General features: G+C 40.1%; 1 long non-coding RNA gene across 50 annotated transcripts in view; it reads right to left on the bottom strand.

The window, feature by feature from the left end:
* Positions 1-21,868, bottom strand: part of LOC126949729 (uncharacterized) — a 201,003-nt gene that overhangs the window by 157,713 nt on the left and 21,422 nt on the right. The gene's annotated exons all lie outside the window — the stretch shown is intronic.

Here is a 21,868-nt window from a genome sequence, read left to right as displayed (position 1 = left end):
TTTCTGTATGTATATTTTATTAAAGAAATAAATTTTTTAGAACTTAATACGAAGAATATTTTTTCTCTCCTAAGAAATGAGTATGTTTCACCTTCTCTAACAAGAAGTTTCCATGTACCCCCACTGAAGGAGGGATGAGCCAGGGACAACAATTACAGCAAAATTGAGTGTGTGTATGTGTATCTGTGGTCACTCTTTTCAGAAGAGGTCTCACAGATTACAACACAGGGATGTGGCTTAAATAAAAATGTTAAAAACTATTAACATAATTGATGCTATTTGTCATTTTGCATGACAAATAAAGACATGAAGCAAATCTGAATTAAAATCAACACATTTGCAACCTTTTTTCTCAGTTCTGATTTTCTGTTTATATGCTATTTCATTTTATGTATTTGTGCTGTAAAGTTGCCTCAAACCCTCTGTGAGAAAAAGGCAAGCTATTAATTAAAAAATGAAACATCCTTTAATAAATTCTACCAAATCCATACAAGGAAACACAAAACAGAAGACTCTGGTGCAATGAACGTAAGCATTGAGATAGCAGACTTGGGTGTCAAGGTGTCAAGACAAATGGTTCCATTCCTAACTTTCATAAGAAAGGCTCAAACATAGTGTGGGCTATATCCAGGTTCTCATCCTTTTGGCCACAAAAACAAACTTAAAAACCCTGAGGAATATGACAGTAATAGGAGACGTCGGAATTGGCAGGTGAGAAGTATACTGTTGATTTAAAACGTCCCCCAGATGATTCTCATACGCTTTCCCCCATCCCCCCACAAAATCCCACAATCCCTGACCCAGTTGACATCACTAAATTAGATTGAAATTAGATTTATTCTTCAAATTTGCTAAAAATTTTTTAAACAGTTTATTGAGCACCTACTATGTCAGTGTGAGGAAGTGAGTATCTTTATACTTCTGCACATTTAAAGCTAGGAAAATTTTACCAGGACTTGTGTTAAAGGACAACCTTAAAACATAAAAGCTGACTGAACAGATAGTGAGGGACTTACCTCCCCTGAGCTATGTGTTTACATTTCAGAAGGACGATGAAACCAGGACTGTGGAAATCTTCCAGGGGTTATAAACTCAAGTCTCTTGCACTAGGTTATTGCTATAATCATCATAATTTGTCCCTGCCCCAGAAACTTTACATCTGCTTTCAGGATACCAGGAATAAATATAGGTGTTCAAAACTTATCAGTCCCCAGGTGCTATGCTAGTTCCTAGGCACATCTCATAACAGTGATCAAGGTGAAGTTACTGCTCTCATACACAGTTTACAGTCAATTGTGGTGCTGAGAAGCAAATAATCTATTACTACATGGTGTGGTAAAGGCATGGCAGGAGATGCTGTCAGAGATCAGGGAAATCTAAACTGAGAGCTGATGGTGAAGAGTTAGCCAGATGCCTTTGTCTGAAAATAAGAGAAAATCCCAAGCCGACAAAGCCTCACTATCGTCACATAACAAGAAATCCCAACAAAGGATGGCTCAGCAATGCAGCAAGGCCCCCGCCCCAGCTGTCTTTCTGCCCCCCTCCGTGTGGCGATGATGCTTGGGCTAGCTCCCTTCATGGCTGCAAGACAGCTGGAGCTCGGCCCACAGTGGGCAGAACTTCTCATCCAACTCTTTTTCACCAGGATGGCAAACCTTTCTGGAAGCCTCCACCCGGCTTCTCTTTATGTCTCCAGGGACAGAACTGGGTCACATGTTCACGCTCAACCCTATCAACTGGCAAGAAGAGAACCTTCCTGACAGCTGTGGGCTGTGACTGGGGCCTGAGACTCGCTTCCCCAGAACATATGGGTACACACAGAAGAGTGGATTCTTGAGCAAAGTGGAGGTTCTGCTGGAAAAGAAGAGGGCACTGGAAGGTTACAGGGAAAGCGACCCATGGGATGTGCTGCAGTCATTAAAGTAACATTTCATTTGTTTAGAAGGAACGTGCACTATTTGGCACTAACGGGAAACATAAAGAAATAAAAGGCCACCTTGTACTTAAGCAGCAGCACACGCATAGTTAGAATTTTAAGAAAAAAAGTAAAAATAAACGAAATTAATATGGTGTAAATTAAATAACACAAAGCTGAAAGATCCTAGAGTAACAGGGGTAGATCAGGTTTTTAATAACCAGAGGCAGTTCTGAAGGAGGAGAATTATAAAATGACAGATGTTGCTTTATGCTTAAAGGCACAAAGGTAAAAATTTAGGGGAGACAAGGTATGTTTACTTAGCCATAAGAGAGACTGGAGAATACTGAGAAAATGCACATGCAAATATGAAGCTCTTGGGGGCAGAACCCAAGTGTTTGTCTTGAGAGCCAAGGTTTAGCCCAGGTAAAGGCACCTGATATATATGTCTAGAATGAATGAGTGAATGAATGAATAGAGAGGCTTGGACTTGAAATACTATTTGACAGGAGACTACCAAAGGTTGCTTATCATAGGGCATGTGTGACCAAACCATTTCTGATGAAAACTCTTGCTTTCAATACATAGAATGAAGTGGAGAACTACAAGCTATAAAGCGTCATCAATTAGAAGGCTATGAAAGTCATCTGGGCATAAAGTAATCAGGGCCGGGACTGGGGACTTAAGAACTAAAAATCAGAAGTGCAATGGAAAAAAGTGGTGGTTATACATCAGTATACATACTCTGCTTGTGTTATTTACCAAGAATGTCACAAGCATAAAAGAAAGCGGTGTTGCATATTTTAGATTCATTTGTTACTGCATTGTGAAAAACAGGCTGGCATTTTTAATCTAGTTTATCTGATCCTGAACTTTAAGAAGTGTTTACAGCATTTCAACTAGACTACGTACCCTTGGTTTCTTTTCCAATTCCAATAGGAAAGATGCAGAACTCAATCTGAATCCACCAGAATCATGGTCTCTGTGGCCTCCTAGTGCTAGCTATCTAGAATGGCAGCTTTTGTGTATTTAATACTTAAAACAGTTCCGTAGCAAATTCTTCTATTAATGAAAACAGCATAGACTCCTTCTGCCCTCTAGTTTTTCGCCCATGCATGTAATAATGATGCCCCCAGAAGTAACATCTTAGACATGATTCACAACCAGACCAAATCTATGATTGAGGTAAACAAAATATCTACAAAGCTAAGAGTCATTAGATCATTTATGTCTCCAACATCATTTCCTGTGACAATCAATGAGAAGCAATTCACAGATTCCTTCTCAGCTAGGTGCAGTGGCTCATGCCTATAATCCCAGCACTTTGGGAGGCTGAGGTGAGAGGATCACTTGTGGCTAGGTGTTCAAGACCAGCTTGGGGAACATAGCAAGACCCCACCACTCCCGCCACCCCGCGCCACCCACCCATCTCCATTATTTTAAAAAAAGGTATTTTTTAAAAAAAAGAAAGAAAAAGGATTCTTTCTGTTCTAACTATTGCTTGCACATATCTTATATACCATTTGGTCTTCATTTCACCCCTGGCACCTTTACTTACCTACTCTGCTTCTTCATGACTGGTCACGGTAAAAACTAACTAGTGCTTCTGCCTGTCAGAAGACTCATTCTTGACTGTTCTTGCTGACAAGCAGTCTTAGTCGCACACAAATAGGGCTTCACGTTCATCCAGACCCTAAGTCTCACCATCCCTCTGGGAGGCAGCAGAGAGTTCTAGCTAACCCGAGAAAAGACAACGTGGCCAAAGAGGAAGGCTGCCTGTAGGCTGACAATGCTGTTTCGTGGCATCCTAACACTTCTGACACAAGTAGTTTACATGGGGGGAACAGTTTAGGGACGAACACGGGAAAAGCACATAAAATGTAAGCAAACAATGCCCTCCTCCGAAAAAAAAAAAAAAAAGAAGAAAAGAATTATTAACACCAGGGAAAACAAAAAGTTGTGCTGGAAAGAAAAGGTAACCATAGATTATATAACTCGTCTGGGAATAATGTTTTCAAAGTCCTAACAATGTAAATGCTGAATTATTCAAAATGTAATTATAATGAGAGAAGGGCTGTGCACATGGGGTGGGGGTGCGTAAGATAAACTCTCCTTTATCATGAGAGGTCAAAGGTAACGCCTAAGACTGAAAAATTAAGAAGAGGACAGAGCAATGCCTGTTTAGAGAGCTGGAGGTAAACAAGCAGAACAATCCGCTCTAAGAGTTGAGCTCAGAGAGCAGGGGATGGGGCAGGAGTGAGTGCGGGGAGATTGCTGGTCTTTGTAACAAGCCTTGTATGTAACAAGCTCTTGGAATATGCAGGTTGTGGGCATGTAAAACTTTAGAGTTAAATTAACACTAGTTTACAAGTGGCCAGGTAGAGACTAGAACCCAGAGTTGCTTAGTTTAGTGCTTGTGCCACTGTATAATACCCTTCATAAAAAATTACATATATTTTTCACTCTTGAAGAAAATATAGAGAAAACAATGATATTTTATCAAAACAATGTAATGTACTATTGTTCTTGTCAAGGGTATTGTGTTTTCATTTCATGGACAAAAAAAAAAAAAATCAAATATTCAGCAGCTGAACTGTAGACATACCAGTCTACAATAGGGGCAGGAAAAAACGCAATATTCTTGAGTAAGACCCTCTCTGTTAAGGGGCACTCTTTTATTACATAAAACAGATAAACACACACAATAAAAATACAATGAGGTATCTTAGCACTTTGGGAGGACAAGGTGGGTGAATCACTTGAGGTCAGGAGTTCAAGACTAGCCTGGCCAACATGGTGAATGAAATCCCGTCTATACTAAAAATACAAAAATCAGCTGGGCGCAGTAGCGGGCACCTGTGGTCCCAGCTGCTTAGGAGGCTGAGGCATGAGAACAGCTTGAACCTGGGAGGCGAAGGCTGCAGTGAGCTGAGATCGCACCATTGCACTCTAGCCTGGGTGACAGAGCGAGACTCCATCTCAATACAATTTTTTAAAAAAATTTACAATGAAGTAAGCACCACAACACTTCCTTGCCCTGCCTTGGTTTCCTCATTTGCTTGTTTGGTTTTTTTTTTTGAGACAGCCTTGCTCTGTTGCCCAGGCTGGTGTGCAGTGCCACCACCTCGGCTCACTACAAGCTCCGCCTCCCGGGTTCACGCCATTCTCCTGCCTCAGCCTCCTGAGTACCTCGGACTACTGGCACCCACCAACACGCCTGGCTATTTTTTTTTTTTTTTTTTTTTTTTGGTATTTTTAGTAGAGACGAGGTTTCACCATGTTAGCCAGGATAGTCTCGATCTCCTGACCTCAAGATTCACCCGCCTCGGCCTCCCAAAGTGCTGAGATTACAGGCGTGAGCCACTGCACCCGGCCGCTTTCCTCATTTGTAAAATACCTATGGAGTTTTGTGACTACGTACTGAGGCAGTACATATATAGTGCTTGGTGCACTTCCAGGCAGGTAGTAATTACCTGCTAAGTCATAAGAAAAATAAGTCCAAATAGACAAACTCATGTCTGTTTGATTTTAAAGCCATGCTCATTCCTTCACGTCACATTTCTAAAATAATCCTATTACCACCTTATTAGACAAAACAGATTTTGATTTTATTCCTGGGTCCACGTGGCATTAAGTAAACAGACACATTGTGATACATATGTATAATAAAGCCTGAGGGTTAAAAAATATTTTCCAGCTCTCTATTTACAAATATTTGATTTATTTAGAAATAGTCGCTTAAAATATGTCTTAAGAATTTGCACAATTAGAAGTGAAGTTCCTGACTTACCAAGACGTAAAACGTGTAGTGAACTATTTTCAATAACCAGCAAGTAAATGATTTGTCACTAGATGGCACTGTATTGGATAATATTTTTTAAAAAAACTTTTTTAGCACAATGAGATCCAAATTGATTTGTCAAATTAGAAGAATATTTTCTTAGTCACAGGATGAGATAGGAGGTTGACACAGGATACAGGTCACAAAGACCCTGCTGATAACACAGGATGCCGTAAAGAAGCCGGCCAAAACTCACCAAAACCAAGATGGCAACGTAAGAGACCTCTGGTTGTCCTCACTGCTCATTATACACTAATTATAATACATTAGCATGCTAAAAGGCGCTCCTGCCAATGCCATGACAGTTTACAAATCCCACTGCGATGTCCGGAAGTCACCTTATATGGTCTAAAAAGGGGAGGAACCCTCAGTTCCAGGAAATCTCCACCCCTTTCCTGGAAAACTCATGAATAATCCACCCCTTGTTTAGCATATAGTCTAGAAATAACTGCAAGTATACTCAGGCAAGCAGACCAGGCCACTGCTCTGTCTATGGAGCAGCCATTCCTTATTCCTTTTTTTTTTTTTTTTTCCAAACTTGCTTTCACTTTAAAAAAGGAATATTTTCTTTCCAAAGGAGAGGGTAAGATTAAATTAGTTCTGTTTTTTAAGTTATTTCATGGCTTTAAAAATAGTTACGGTTTAATGGAAAAGAAAATAATGATACAATCAAGTTAAATGTCATTTTTAAATGAATCTGATACCTGAACAGTAAATAACTATTCTGATATCTTTGAAGCAGAAATAATTACAAATCTCTCTCCTGTTTCCAGTACAACAAGTAAGTACAAACATATACTTAGCTGCACAACTGTGGTTTGTACTGTTAGCATTTGGTTAAGGGGAACTACATTTCCCAGAATCCTTTTCTATACATGATTCTAGGCTACAGCTAGAGGAAATCAAGAGGAATTCACCTGAGATTGGGAAGGAGGAGCTGCAGCAAGCAGGCAGGGCTCTCTCAAGTCATTATTCCCTTTGTGGTTAGAGGTGACAGACACAAATGCTGGCAGGGGCCCGCTTGTCCTCACACACCTCTACTCTGCTGTCCAGGTCTCCCTCCTAAATATTGAGCCTATTGGTCAACAAGGGCTTCGGGTCCACCATCAGATGCTTGGCAGGAGACACAGAAGTGACATTCAAGAAATAGTTCCTTATTAACCAAGGTATGTTTAGCAAGCTATAATAATGCAGTAAATGAGTGAGGTGCCTCCTCACACGGTAGCTTCAGTGTGTTAATAACGTCCCATTAATTATACAGAATTATATAACCTTTTGTATGGGTCAAATATTATATAACATTTTTTTAAAAAAAGAACAGACAACATCCCAGGCCAGTCAGTAATCTATTTAAATGTTTAGAGATAAGTAAGTTGACACCACAATGTCTGAGCAAAACAGTCAGCTACAGAAACCCAACTCCACCACTCCTTTATTATTTCCCAAATTATTATCTGGTTGTTTTATTCATTTTGCCTGAAAACTTTCTAATATTACAGACACCTATCCTTAACAGCCAGCCAAACTCCTAAGTTTGTGAGCCAATCACCAATATGGCTTAGTATTTGCTTTATTTTCAGTGCTAATAAACTAGATCTAGTGCTGGAACCCATAATGGGTGCAAAGACAGACTCAATAACTGTGTACTAAAATAACTGATGATTAAGTCATCTTCCTATCAGATGAGTCTGATTCAACTCCCCTAATGGCAGAGTTACCGCAAAGTAATACAGACAGGCCAGGCGTCCCAGCACTTTGGGAGGCCAAGGCGGGCAGATCACTTGAGGTCAGGGGTTCGAGACCATCCTGGTCAACATAGTGAAACCCCATCTCCAAAAATTAGCCAGGTGTGGTGGCAGGTGCCTGTAATCCCAGCTACTAGGGGAGCTGAGGCAGAAGAATCGCTTGAACCCAGGAGGTGGAGGTTGCAACGAGACGAGATCGCACCACTGCACTCCAGCCTATGAGACAGAGCGAGACTCAGTCTCAAAAAAAAAAAAAAAAAGAAATACAAACAAAACATCAAAGCAAACAAAAAAATACAGTCCACTTTTGTGGATAAAAAAAAAAAAGTTCTGTGTCTGCCATGTTGTTTCTTGTTTGCCTCTGGCAATGTCATCCAGTGACATACAATCTGAGTGATTGCTTCCAATATAGGTACTCCCCAAGCCCTACCTCTAACACTGGACATCAGCAAAGCCAGAACCCCCTGGGTCCATAAAGCACCTCTGCTCATCTGTGTGTGTTGTCAGTGTTCAGATAGGACTCACTATGCTCTGGGGAGTCTTCTAAACCCTTTACAACCATTATCTCATAGGCCTCCAGCCATCCTTATGACCTAAGTACTATTATACATATCCTGGTGTTGACATGCACTAGACATACAGCCTCGAAGGTTTAGGAGAGATTGAGTAGCTTTTTCCAAGGCTATACATCTCATACATTGCAACACCAGGATCCGAACCAGCTTGGGTCTGACTGCAGAACCCCAGTTCTCAACCATTAAATGATGGTACATCGCCTCCACCCCCATTACATGAGAAAACTTAAGAATAAACTCTGCCTGATTTATCTTTGTATCCTCCAAAAGCATGTAATGCACTTGTATTTAGTATGTGTCAACAGTTATCTGTTGACTAAATATATTCTGAGTGAGAAAGTTAACTGAGGTGCTGCCTTTTATCAAAGAATAATTCCTGCTCCAATTTAAATTAGAGAAGACAAGGCTTCAGAAAACCTAACAGCAGTGGAGAAAATGAAGACAAAAACCAGGGATAAATTGGAGTCATGTAACCCCTATACCTCAGACTTATCCCAGTTTTTAGGATTCCAACTACATTACAGGACATGCACCTACTACTCCTGTCATATCTTTAGTTCTATTGACTATTCTGGGCTTCCTCCCAAAATGAATGAATAAACTCCAAGTCCTTGCCCCTCCTGGACCTACTTAAGTGGGCCAAATCCAGCCATTTTCCAAGAGATGCCAATTAGAGAGTAACTTTATGTAAGGACAGAATACTGTGTAAAATAGGGTATCTTTCTGCCAGTCCCCACTAGTAGGTTTCACACTTGGGTTTTGTCACCCTATCTTAATTGAACACATAGTTTTCTCCTGTAAAGACATCATATTTTGCTTTCTCTTATCTGCTAATGAGAATCTCCTACTTGGTACTCTGCAGTGAATAACAGACTTGAGTTTGTTCAAAAACACCAAAAAATTTACTGCTATGAAAAACAAAAAAATTACCGCTGTGTATCCTGGGAATTCAAATGCTAGCCATCTGGACTAAATTTTACACATAAAAATCTCACAGTATTCAATTATCATGGTAGGTTTAAAGCAGGGGTATCCAATCTTTTGGCTTCCTGGGACCATACTGGAAGAAAAATTGTCTTGGGCCATACATAAAATATACTAACACTAATGATAGTGATTAGCTAACAACAACAACAAATAATCATACAAAAAAAAAATCTCATGTTTTAAAACAGTTTACTAATTTGTGTTGGGCCGCATTCAAAGCTGTCCAGGGCCACATGTGGCCTGCAGGCCGCAGGTTGGACAAGCTTGGTTTAAAGTATCAAAAGGCATCTCCCAAGCCTTCCATGATTTATTTTATTTTCCCTCTGGCTAGTAATTCCTTGGAGTCAGTCCTTTTTGTTAGGCTGGTCTACCTCCACTCTTAGACTCAGGCTGAGCACTCTCTCAAGCCCCAAAGTAAAAAGAGAAAGTGCTTTTCCATCTGGGTCTGAGATCTAGCCCTTTCAGGTCAAAAGTTTTCTCCTCAGCTGCTGGACTCACCACTTCACCACTCAGGCTTCCCCCTTCCAGAGGCTTCCCTCTCTGTCTTAGTCCATTTTCTGTTGCTTAGAGCAGAACATCTGAAACTGGATAACTTATAAAGAAATGACATTTACTTCTTACAGTTCTGGATACTGGGAAGTCCAAGGTTGAGAGGCAGTATCTGGTGAGAGCCTTCTTGCTGGTGGTGACTCTGCAGACTCCGAGGCAATGCAGGGTATCACATGGTGAGGGGGCTGAGTGTCACTCTCTCTTCCTCTTCTTACAAAACCACAAGCTCCACTCCCATGACAACCCATTAATCCACTAACCCATTAATCCATTAATCCATGAGTGGGTAAATCAATTCATGAGGGCAAAGCCCTCATGATCCAATCACCTCTTAAAGACTCTACCTCTCAATACTGCCACACTGGGGATTAAATGTGAACGTGAGTTTTGGAAGGGACGAATATTCCAATCACCGCACTCTCCCTGAGCATATTCTCAGCCTCACTCCTGTCCTGTTTAGCATGGATTCTTATCCCTTGCTGAAAGTCAGTTTTCTTCTACAGCTCTGCCCAGCATCACCCACTCATCTGACTCAGCAAGAGTCACACAAATTGCATATTTTAAAAAGATCCTTTGCTGTATCTTGAGCATTCATCTTCCCTTTACATTTGAATAAAGCAATAATGCATGGACTTCTGATTACAGTTTAAGCTCCTTGATGCTAGGTAGGCAAATGCCCCCTTTCGTCCATGACTTTTAGGATCAGAAATGTTTCACCACAGACATGAATTACACAGTTGCCTTTAAATTATGCAGTCTGAGCGAGACAATAGCTTTAAAATAAAGCAGAAGATATTTTATGGTTTCTAATCACCTATATACCAAAACACTTAAATGAACCACTGATGGGGGCTGTCACATTTTTAATTCTGTCAATCTGCAAGGAAAAAGAAAAAAGAAAATGGAGAGAAAACAATTATCCGCCCTCGAAGGTCTGGTATTATTTGCCTGAGGGAAGATTTTAGGATGTTTTAGAGTCCCTCTGATTTATTAGTCTTTGTTTTCATCATTACATTAGAATGTAATCTGATCCACTCTTATGGTCCCACAGAACCATGATCCTTTCTTTCCAAAACATCCACTACAAGACCGGACCTGGCTTTTGGTACTCTTCCTTCTTTAAACTCATTCCAAAAACAGGCTTCAGAGAATGACTTTCTAACGTCAACATAAACTTCAGACTTTGGGTCTCTCTCACAATTGGTCACAGAGTGCAGATGAAACTCAGAGTCAGTGGTGCTCTCAAAGCCAAACACTGAACAAAGATGCAGAGATAAGCCCAGTCTTCAAACAACACACAAGCCCATTGGCTTACTTCCGTGAAGGGCCCAAGTTACAGAAACGCCTGTTCTGTAAATGGCTTTGATTACTTTCTCAGGATCATCTGCTCAAACAGTGATATGTCAGTCACTGCTAAGATCTTTAAAGAAAAACATCTTTCACTGGCACAGGATAGAGCATTCAAGAATTCAAAGAAACATTTGTAGATTAAAAAAAAAAAAAAAAAACCTTCAGCATGGCAAATCTCAACCTGTGGCTTTTGGCTTCAAATACTACGGTCAGATTACTTGCATAATACTTTGTTTTTGTGAGATCCTCAAAAATAAGTGGTTAAATATTTTTCATTTTAAAAAGTTTCTTCCTTTTCTATTTGTGATTAGAATAGAAACTGCAAGTTTAGTTTTAAAAAAGTATTTTCCTTCAGAAATCTAACCTACAAATCAACTTAGTTCTGTAAATGACCCCAGACAAGTATTAAGTTGGACAAACACATCAAACAACATTAAACAAATAACTATGTGAACTGAATTAATTAGTTACACAATTAATTCTCTACTTTTGGCAAATGCTTGATTCTGTTCTTAAAAGGTAAAATACAAAATAAGAGTGGTTTAATGTCATGAGGAGCCTTGTGTATTTGCTGAACACCAGGAAAACCTTAAAAAGCACAACTTCATTAAATTCAAAGCAAAGAGATTTGACTCCTTTAGAGTCATATAATTAGAGAAAGGGCCACAGGGAGAACCTAAAAAGAGCATGGCCTTGGGTATTGGGAGGATCAGGATTTGAATCCTGGCTCAGTTATTTGCCAGCTGTGTGGCCTTACACAAGCTACGTAAGTCTCTGAAAATCAGTTTATTCAGCTGTAAAATGAGAAAAATAATGTCACCGCACAGAATTGTTATGGAGATTCAATGAGTTAGACGAAGTACTTGGAACTGGCGTGGCGCCTGACACATGCTCAACAGGATGTCTGTGATCGATGTGAATTCCCTTCTTCTAATTCCCTTCCCTGTTTAAAACTGATGTGGCAGATTGTAGGAGTTTGTAATGGTTGTAAATAGTTGGTTTCTTGGAAAAAAAAAAAAGTTATATTTAAATTATATTTTTAAAATGCTGAAGGAAATCCTGACATGTTACAACACGGATGAACTTTGAATATGTTGCGCTGAAACAGGCCGGTCACGAAAGGACAAATATTGCATGATTCCTCTTGTATGAGGTTCCCAGAGTAGTCAAATTCATAAAGACAGAAAGTAGGATGGTGGTTGTCAGTGGATGGAAGAGAGGGAAATGGGGAGTTGTTTAATGGGTACAGAGTTTCAATCACGGGAAGTGAAAGAGTTCTGGAGATGCACAGTGGTAATGGTCGTACAACAATGTGAATGTACTTAATGCCAAAAAAACTACTCAAGAATGATTAAATGGTAAAGTTTATGTTATGTATATTTAACATTTGCCACGCACACACACACACACACTGAAAAGTGCTTGGTATTTTCAAAAATCTTATAACAAATTCTTTTGGAAAAGTTTGGTTGTTGTTTTTGTTTGTTTGAGACAGGGTCACTCTGTTGCCCTGGCTGGTCAAATCCAATGGCTTCGTATTCCTGCTCATCTCAACTTGACCTCTTGGTAGCTATGTCTCCTTTTGGAACAGTTCTTAAATGGCTCTTTTCCTGAGTGTGCTCTTTAAATGTTGGAGTGTCCCAGAGTCCTCTGCGTGACCCTCTCTCGTTTTGCTCAGCAAGCTCTCCTTATATAATCTCACCCATTTACACACGTGTGAATATGTTTCCGTCTGCTGGTTCTCTCCATCTGGGTGCCCCACTCTAAAATGTCCGGAACCAAACTCGGTGCTTCCTTTCTATTCTCCCATTCAATGGCTATAGCTTAAAAAACTCTTCCTTCTCTATTCTTCCATCCCTCCCACAACTGTTATCTGTAGCTCCGGTATGTCACGCAAATTCCACCTTCCAAAATCATATGCAACTTTGTCTTCTCCACCACATCGCTGCTATCAAGGCCTAATCCAGGCCCTTCACCACACTCAGGTGGACTTTGCAGGAGTCTCCCAACTCGTCTATTCTCTTTAGTCTTCCCCTTCCAGTCCATCTTCCACGCTGCTGCCAGGCATTTTCTAAAACGTGAATCTCCGCCATTCCTCTAATTTTAAAACTTCCAGTGGTTCCCCACAGTCAACGGGGTGAAGGCCAGTCATTCAGCATTACACACATGGCCCTCTCCAATCTCATTTCCTGCTCCTTTCCCACTCCCAATGCCCCTGAACCTTAAGCTCCATTACAACTTCTCAAGAAAATGACAATTCCCACCTCTACAGTGTGGTACATGCTGCTTCTGAAACATGCTCCTTGTTCTTCTCCATTTGGTGAGCAACTGCACGCTCTTAAGGACTCAACTCAAACGCCAATCTTCCCAGACCAACCCCCAGAGTGCAAATTAATTGAAGTGCCCAGAGCAGTTTGTGCAGGAGGTTGCAACGCTTAGCACACAGCACTGCATTTATCTGTTTCTTGCTTCCAAGCCATCCCAGAAACCTTCTCTGTGGAGCACCACAGGACCAGGAGACCTGCCTCACTCAGTTTGCAGTCACCCCTAGATGCTTCATGGCTTGTGTGGTCTACCTCTCTAGTCACACGTCTCCCAATCCTTAACGCTCAGGGACTCCACTGCCACACTGATGGACCACCATGGTCCAAGCACGTCTACTACAAGGCTTGGGGAAATCTTTCATTCGTTCAGTCAACTCACATTTATTCCATGTGTAGCTACACGGATGAAACTTGGCTCCTCCCTCAGAGAAGCGAAAACAAACACACAGACAAAAATAACACAGGTTGTAGAAACCTACACACAGTGATTCCCAGGACATTCTGGAGACAGAGGAGCACATAGGAGGACAATGTGCCCAGCAACTGTGGGGCCCTGGAAATGGAAGAGACACTTGGTGGAAGCTTCTAGGACTCACAAGGTCTGAAGTGAGACTCAGAGAACTCAGAGGGAAAGAGGAGGGGATAGGATGAGTGGGAAACAGGAAATGGAAAATATATCAATTAACCAGATTAACTTTCTGTCAATTGCTCAAGTACAAGGAGTAAAAGCCATGATAGAATCTCCAAATATATCCAGATCTTTTTATTTTTTAAATTGACACAGGGTGTCTCTCTGTCACCTAGACTGTAGCTAGTGGCATCATCATAGCTCAGCCTCGACCTCCCGGGCCCAACCAATCCTCCTGAGTAGCTGGGACCACAGGTGTGTGTCACCACACCCAGCTAATTTTTGTATTTTTTGTAGAGATGGGGTTTCACCATGTTGCCCAGGCTGGTCTCGAACTCCCGGGCTCAAGCAATTCGCCTGCTCTCAGCCTCCCTAAGTGCTGGGATTACAGGGGTAAGCCACCGCACCTGGCCCTAGATCTTTAACGGTAAAAGTAAACAGCACAGTCAGTGATCTCCGGAGACATATACATTCTCACTCCCTTTTTTTCGTCTCCCTCTCTCACACCCACAGACACACAGAAAAAGCTTAATGTCTATGTAAGGAATACCTAATGGCAATACTGACACAGTCAGAGCCTCTGCCCCCTCCAGTCACTTACGATCTGTGCCATCCACAGTGAAGGCACCCAGGTGTCCCTCCCTTCTGCTATTCCTTCTCAACATCCCCTGGCCCTTTTGTCTCTTCTATGCTCACCTCCCACGCACACTGCAAAACGAGGCTACATCATCAGAGGCCGCCCTATTTATTCAAAGATGATGTTACTGAGAACAATCCTATCCTTTTGTGCTAAAATGAACTTATCAACAATAGTTTTTCTTTTTTCACAGCATAAAGACTACTCCTAATTTGGAACCATAGTTATTAATGCTATTGTAATTTAGTTTAAGTCTTAAATGGACCCAACATTTCTTCTTCAAAGGAAAATAGCCCTATCAGAAAAAATAACAATAATATAATCATCATCACACCATGTTACAGAGAAAACTCACATTTAATTTCTGGGTTTGTCAGTGTTTTACTACACCATCTTTGGTCGACTTAATCTCATATCCTTACACAAATCTGTGTTATGTCACATAAAGACATTTTTAAATTATTTTCATGTTTTTGCTCCATCTTATTGATAATTATTTCACTAATTTGAAAACAGATTAAATCTATGTACAGATACAGAACATAAAATAATACTAAATAAGGCCGGGTGTGGTGGCTCATGCCTGTAATCCCAGCACTTTGGGAGGCTGAGATGAGAGGATCACTTGAGGCCAGGGATTCAAGACCAGCCTGGGCAACACAGCAAGACCCCATCTCTACAAAAAATTAAAATTAAAATTAAAAAACCAAGACTCTTTCAATTTAGTATTTACATTTGCCGGTTGCAATTTTAATTATATTTTTTATATATTAATTGCATCCCTGCAAGTTCAGTTAACAGAGTATATGAATCATAGAATCATGCTTGAAGTTGGGAGGTAAGGGAGAAGATAAATAGATCTTTGTCTTGGATCATGATCTGAAATGCTTACCGACCAGGGAGAAGGGAAAGGAAGGGAAATGAATGGGGCTGGGGAGAGCACACATGAGGATAGTTAAAAGCGATATGTAAGTAAAAAAAAAATAAAGTCAGTTGATTTCACATGCAATTAAAAGAGTCCCTGAAAATGAGTGAGGTAAAATCCTCCTCCATTGCCCTCAATCCAAGAGCTGAGTGGAAGTGCCATTCCAGGGAGTCTTGGGGGTACTATCGGGAGGCAGAAAGACATAAGATCTCAAAATCTGAGTCGTGAATGGTATACCAGCTCCTCATCCTCCCACCTCAAGCACTTTGTAAAAAGTTAATCATCAAATTAAATGTTATAATCCAATTTCCAAAATTGCTCTACTCCACTTAAACTGCTGTCACCTATAATAACCTTGCAGGCAAATGCATTCATTTCAAACATCATTCTCTGCGAATTCTGCAACATCTGAAGCTCTTGATCACTCTGCTTTTTTCCATCCTGCAGGAACCCAATTGGCTCTTCTTTCTCTCTAATCCAACAGACCCAGCTCCCCTTCCTAATCATATCCCAAACCATGGCTTTCCCCAAAGTCACTGCCCTGATTTTCTCTACATAGTCAGTCATTGAAAACTCAACCATCACAGGGGAAGGGATTCTGCTGTCTCCCTTCCATGTGTCCTACCTCTGCCCTCTCACTGCTCCCAACTAAATTCATCACTTGACTGCTAGATCGCATCACTACGATCCACCTCCTGTTTCTCCCTTTCTTCCATTCATCTTTGACATTACTACCAGATTAATCTTTCTCTGGATCCTAGACTTTTTTCCTTTTCAAAATTATACCATCACTCCTCTTTAGGACAGTGTGGTGGTTGTAAAATCTGTTCCCAGATTCTCTGACACACCTCTTTTTAAAAGGTGAAACCTAGCTCCCCTTCCCTTGAATGTGGGCAGAATTTACTGGCTTGTGTCTAAGGAAGAGAACACGGTGAGAGTGATGGGGGATGATTTCCAACGCGTGGTCAAAAAGGGCATTGAAGCTTCTGTCTTGTTTTCTTGAATCGCTCTATGTGGGGAGTGCAGCTGCTATGTCATAAGGACACTCAACCCTGTGAAGAGTCCCACAGAGGGGAGGAACTGAGCCCTCCCACCAACAACCAGCACCAACTTGCCAGCCATGTGAGTGCACCATCTTGGAAGAGGATCCTCCAGCCCCAATAAAGCCTTAAGATGACTGAAGACTGGCTAACATCTATTTAAAAATTATTATTATTTTTTAATAGAGATAGGGTCTCATTATGTTGTCCAAGCTGTCTCAAACTCGTAGGCTCAAGCAATCCTCCTGCCTCAGCCTCCCAAAGTGCTGGGACTAGAGGCATGAGCCTCCATGTCCCGCCCTGATTATCATCTTGACTTCACCACAAGAGACCCCAAGCCTGAATACTGTTAATCTGATCCCAAATCTCGGACATACAAAAATTGTTAGAGATAATAAATGTTGATTGATGTTTTAAGCCACTAAATTTGGGGATAATTTGTTACACTGCAATAGATTAGTAGTTCAGAAGGCCTCTGCTGCCAGTGTGACAAATCCAAATGCTTTCTTTGGGCACTCAAGTTGTCCAATAACTGCCCTTACTCTATCTTTGAGTACAGAAACATCATCTGGGCCAGTTATATCACTGACCTCACACGACATGGTGAAACTCTGCCTCTACTTTAGTCTATGCCATTGTCACACGAAATGTCCTTTTTGGTCCTCTCCACTAAACTAAATTCAACACTTTCTTCTAGGCTCAATTCAAGGAATTGAATTGAATACCCACACAGGAATTTTTTTTATATTTTTTAATGTACATAAACATATCTGATTTCCAAAACTATATTTTAGTTATTTAAGATAGAAATTATGACTTCTGCTACCCTCACATTCCCCCATACTAACAGATACACAGACATAACTTACCATGGATCCACTTTTTAAAATGAAATAGATCAACACGTACTGACCTGTTCAGCTGTATGTGATATATTAAGTGGAAACAAAGCAAGTTGCACAAAGAAAACTGAGTACTTAAGAATAAATTTTAAAATAAATGTATTAAACACATCTGAGGAAAACTTTAAAGCATTCTTAAAAAGACACAAACGAAGAGTTTAACAAATAGACATCTCTTATATTCAGATAGAACAAGTTAACATAAAAATGTCAGTTCATCATAAATTAATTTAGAAATTTAATGTAATCCTCATAAATAAACCAAGTTTTTTAAATGAAGATATACAACTGATACTAAGCCTCATACTGAAAAATAAATATGCAGTAACAGCCAGGAAAACACTCACACACTAGAGGGAAGGATGAGTTCTTCCGGACGTTAAATTATAGTCTAAAGCCTCCATGATGAAAAGTGTCTGACACATGAATAGACAGAAAAACCAACAGAGTAATATAGAAAGTTCAAAAACAGACCCAAGTGCAGATGAAGTTTTAGTCTGTATATGATAAAGGTGGCATCTAAAATCACCAAGGCAAAAACTATTTAATAAATGATATTTGATATGGTTTGGCTGTGTCCCCACCCAAATCGCATCTTGAATTATAGTTCCCATAATCCCCACGTGTCATGAAAAGGACCCAGTAAGGAGGTAATTTAATCATGGGGGTGGTTACCCTCATACAGTTCTTGTGATAGTGAGTTCTCATGAGATCTGATGGTTTTATAAGGGGCTGTTCTCCCTTTTGTCTGGCACATCTCCATGATGCTGTCATGTGAAGAAGGGCATGTTTGCTTCCTCTTCTGCCATGATTGTAAGTTTCCTGAGGCCTCCCCAGCCATGCTGAACTGTGAGTCAATTAAACATCTTTTCTTTATAAATTACCCAGTCAAGGGTATGTCTTCATAGCAGCGTGAAAATGGATTAACACAATGTTAAAATAATTGGCTAGCCACTGGAAAACCTCATACCATATACTAAAATAAACTCCAAATGAATCAGGGATCTAAATGTAAAGCAATGAAGCCATATTACCACGAGAAGGGGGAAAAAAGGTGAATTCTCTCATCTCGATGCAGGAAAAGGTTTGCTACCTACAACTCAAAATTGGGAAGACTGAAAGATTGATCGATTTGACTACATACTTTTTTAAAATTTCTATATGGCCAAAAACACTCTATTGTAAACAAAAGGCAACAGATAAAATGAGAGAAAATATTTGCATCATATCACAGATAAAGGAGTAATAACCATAATATATAAAGAACTCTGAAAGACAAAAACAACAGAAAAATGGGCAAAGGACATGGGAAAATACATACACTCACATATACTTATACACACACACACACACATATCCCTTAGACATATTAAAAGATGTTCAATTCCACTTATAGTGGAAAAAATACAAATTTAAATTACATCGAGATGCTATTTCTCAACTATCAAATTGGCAAAAATTAAAAAAAAAAAAAAAAGTCACTCTTGGCCAGGCTATGGAGAAGCAGACACTCTCATACAGAGTTTCTCAGAGAACTGGCTGGTTCTAGGGCTGAGGCAGAGAAGGTATGCAATGAGAAACATTCTACATGCACAAGAAAGAATATGTTCAAAGAACGAAGGAGATGTGTCAAAAGACACAGGAGGCGGCTTGAAGAAACTCCTACTGGCCAAATCTGGGATAATTTCAGCATCAAAATACGTAATAATAATAAATTAAGACTAATATCAGAATCCATGAATATGCACTGAAATAAATAAATGAGATTGAAGAGAGAGCTCTTTTTGGGGGAAGAAAGTCAACTATAAATAAATGAAGAAATGATGGACTTTTAAAAATCGCCATTAGGCAGCCATCATAAGAATAAATGATGCACACAAGCATCAATAGATTTTAAAAGCCTAGGGTTAAACGTGTGAGGAGTAACAGGACATTAACGAAATCTAAAAATATCATTCCATAACACAATTATTATTGGAAATAAAGGAAACAGTAACTTTCCGAGAAAAACGAGAAACCAGAAAATCTAACAGAAACCTGACCTTAACCAGGGGATCTAAGTTAATATCACCAGTGGTGAGACAAACAGACATCACGTGCCTCTGAATAAGATGTACTGAGAAGAACACAGCGTCCCTCATGTAGCATTTCTACGGAAAACACAAAACCTGAATACAGGCACGAGGAAGAAACAAACAAACTACTGTTGAAAGACACTATGTAATATTGCCAAGTACTCTCCGAAAATGTCAAAGTCACAAAACACAGGAAGACTGAGAAGCTGTTCCAGGTTAACCAAATGTAACATATGATCTGGTAATTTCTTACTATAAAGATATTTTGGGGATAACAGAATCTGAATAAGGTCTACAGTCAGATAATATTATAGTATCAGTGTTAATATCCCAATTTTATTTATTTATTTATTTATTTAGAGACCGAGTTTTGCTCTTGTTGCCCAGGCTGGAGTGCAATGGCACGATCTCAGCCCATTGCAACCTCCGCCTCCCAGACTAAAGCAGTTCTCCTGCCTCAGCCTCCCCAGTAGCTGGGATTACAGGTGCGTGCCACCACGTCCAGCTAATTTTTGTATTTTTAAGTAGAGATGGGGTTTCACCATGTTGGCCAGGCTAGTCACGAACTCCTGACCTCAGGTGATCCACCCGTCTCGGCTTCCCAAAGTGCTGTGATTACAGGCATGAGCCACCGTGCCCGGCCTATTTATTTATTTTTTGAGACAGGGTCTTGCAATTCTCCCGTCTCAGCAATTCTCCTGTCTCAGCCTCTCGAATGAGTAGCTGGGATCACAGGTGCACGCCAACGCATCCAGCTAATTTTTGTATTTTAGTAGAGATGGGGTTTTGCCATGTTACCAAGGCTGGTCTTGAACTCCTAACCTCAGGTGATCTGCCCACCTCGGCCTCCCAAAGTGCTAGGATTTCAGGCATGAGCCACCGCACCTGGCCAATATCCTGATTTTTGAAAAAACATTCAACAAGAAGGGGAAAAAAAATTAAATTGCATTTACATGCTATTGTCTAAAAATGATATATACATACATATAATCTTTAATAATATGTGCAAATGTATAGAGATGACTTTTCTAAGCACAAAGTAAAGGTGAAAAGCATAATTGGTAATGGTGATAAACTATTTCTAAGTAAAGGGGTTGGGGTGTGTTTTGGCAGAGGCAGATAGGACTGATAGTAAAACAAAATTTTTACAGCCTAATTTTATAATTACCAAATGAGGGTGGTGATACTATGGAATGTTACTATCTTCTAGTGTTTTTCAATATTTTTTAAGTGTGAAATAGTCATTTATGAAAAATATTGCTTTTATTCAGGACAGAACTTGAAATCAACTGAATTAACTTAACAACATTCATAAATGACCTTAATTCCATACTAATATTCTCATGTTAACATCAGCTGTTTGAGTATACAGGAACATAGAGATTATTTCTATCTCTTCATGTAATACAATAAAGAGAGAATACAATCTGTAGAGACTGTGCACATTCTCCAAGAAACAAGTTTACAAGTGTTCGCAGCACTGTTCACAATGCAAAAATCATGAAACCCAAACATCAGTCAACAGGAGAATGGAGAAATCGGCATATTCATACTATGAAACTATGGCATAGTTTCATACAATGGAAAGCTAAACAGCAATGAAAATTAATCACCTAGAGCTACATGCATCAGCACTGTTAAAACATCAAAATCCTAATGTTTAGTGAAATAAGTACAGAAGAATATATCCAGTATGATTCTGCTACATAAAGATAAAAAACAAGTGAAACCAAACATTGTTCATAAATGTGTGGGTGTGTAACCATATATATACACACACACACACGCTATATATATATATATTTTTTTTTTGAGAGAGAGGGGGTCATTCCATCACCCAGATTGGAGTGCAGTGGCACAATGACAGCTCACTGCAGCCCCAACATCCAGGGTTCAAGCAATCCTCCCACTTCAGCCTCCCAAGTAGCTAAGACTGCAGACATGCACCACTATGTCTAATTTTTTAATTTTGTAAAGATAGGGTCTCGCCAGGTTGCCCAGGCTAGTCTCAAACTCCTGGTCTCAAACAATCCTCCTGCCTCAGCCTCCCAAAGTGCTGGGATTACAGGCATGAGCCACCGCACCCAGCCTGGGCTCCATTTTTTTAGGCAGATAGCCCCGGAAGGGAAAGAGTTCTCTGTCAAATCCTCATGGCTTCACAGACAACTTGAAAATATCCAGTTCTTTCCCATCTTATTTCTATGCTCACCAACAGAGTTCTGATTCAAGTTTCATCCTTTCAAAAAGTCTACAGCTGGCTACAGCACATCTCCCACTGCCAACTAATACACTGGAGAATTCAATCTCATGTACGCTTGCTTGGCTTGGATAGCTTTACTCAGTCTCACAATCTCCATCCACCCTAAATGAATTGA

This window comes from Macaca thibetana, chromosome 3, assembly GCF_024542745.1.
Source record: "Macaca thibetana thibetana isolate TM-01 chromosome 3, ASM2454274v1, whole genome shotgun sequence".
NCBI classification, from domain to species: domain Eukaryota; kingdom Metazoa; phylum Chordata; class Mammalia; order Primates; family Cercopithecidae; genus Macaca; species Macaca thibetana.
The sequence above is the reverse complement of the archived record's forward strand: the minus strand, read 5'-3'. Positions and strand labels throughout refer to the sequence as shown.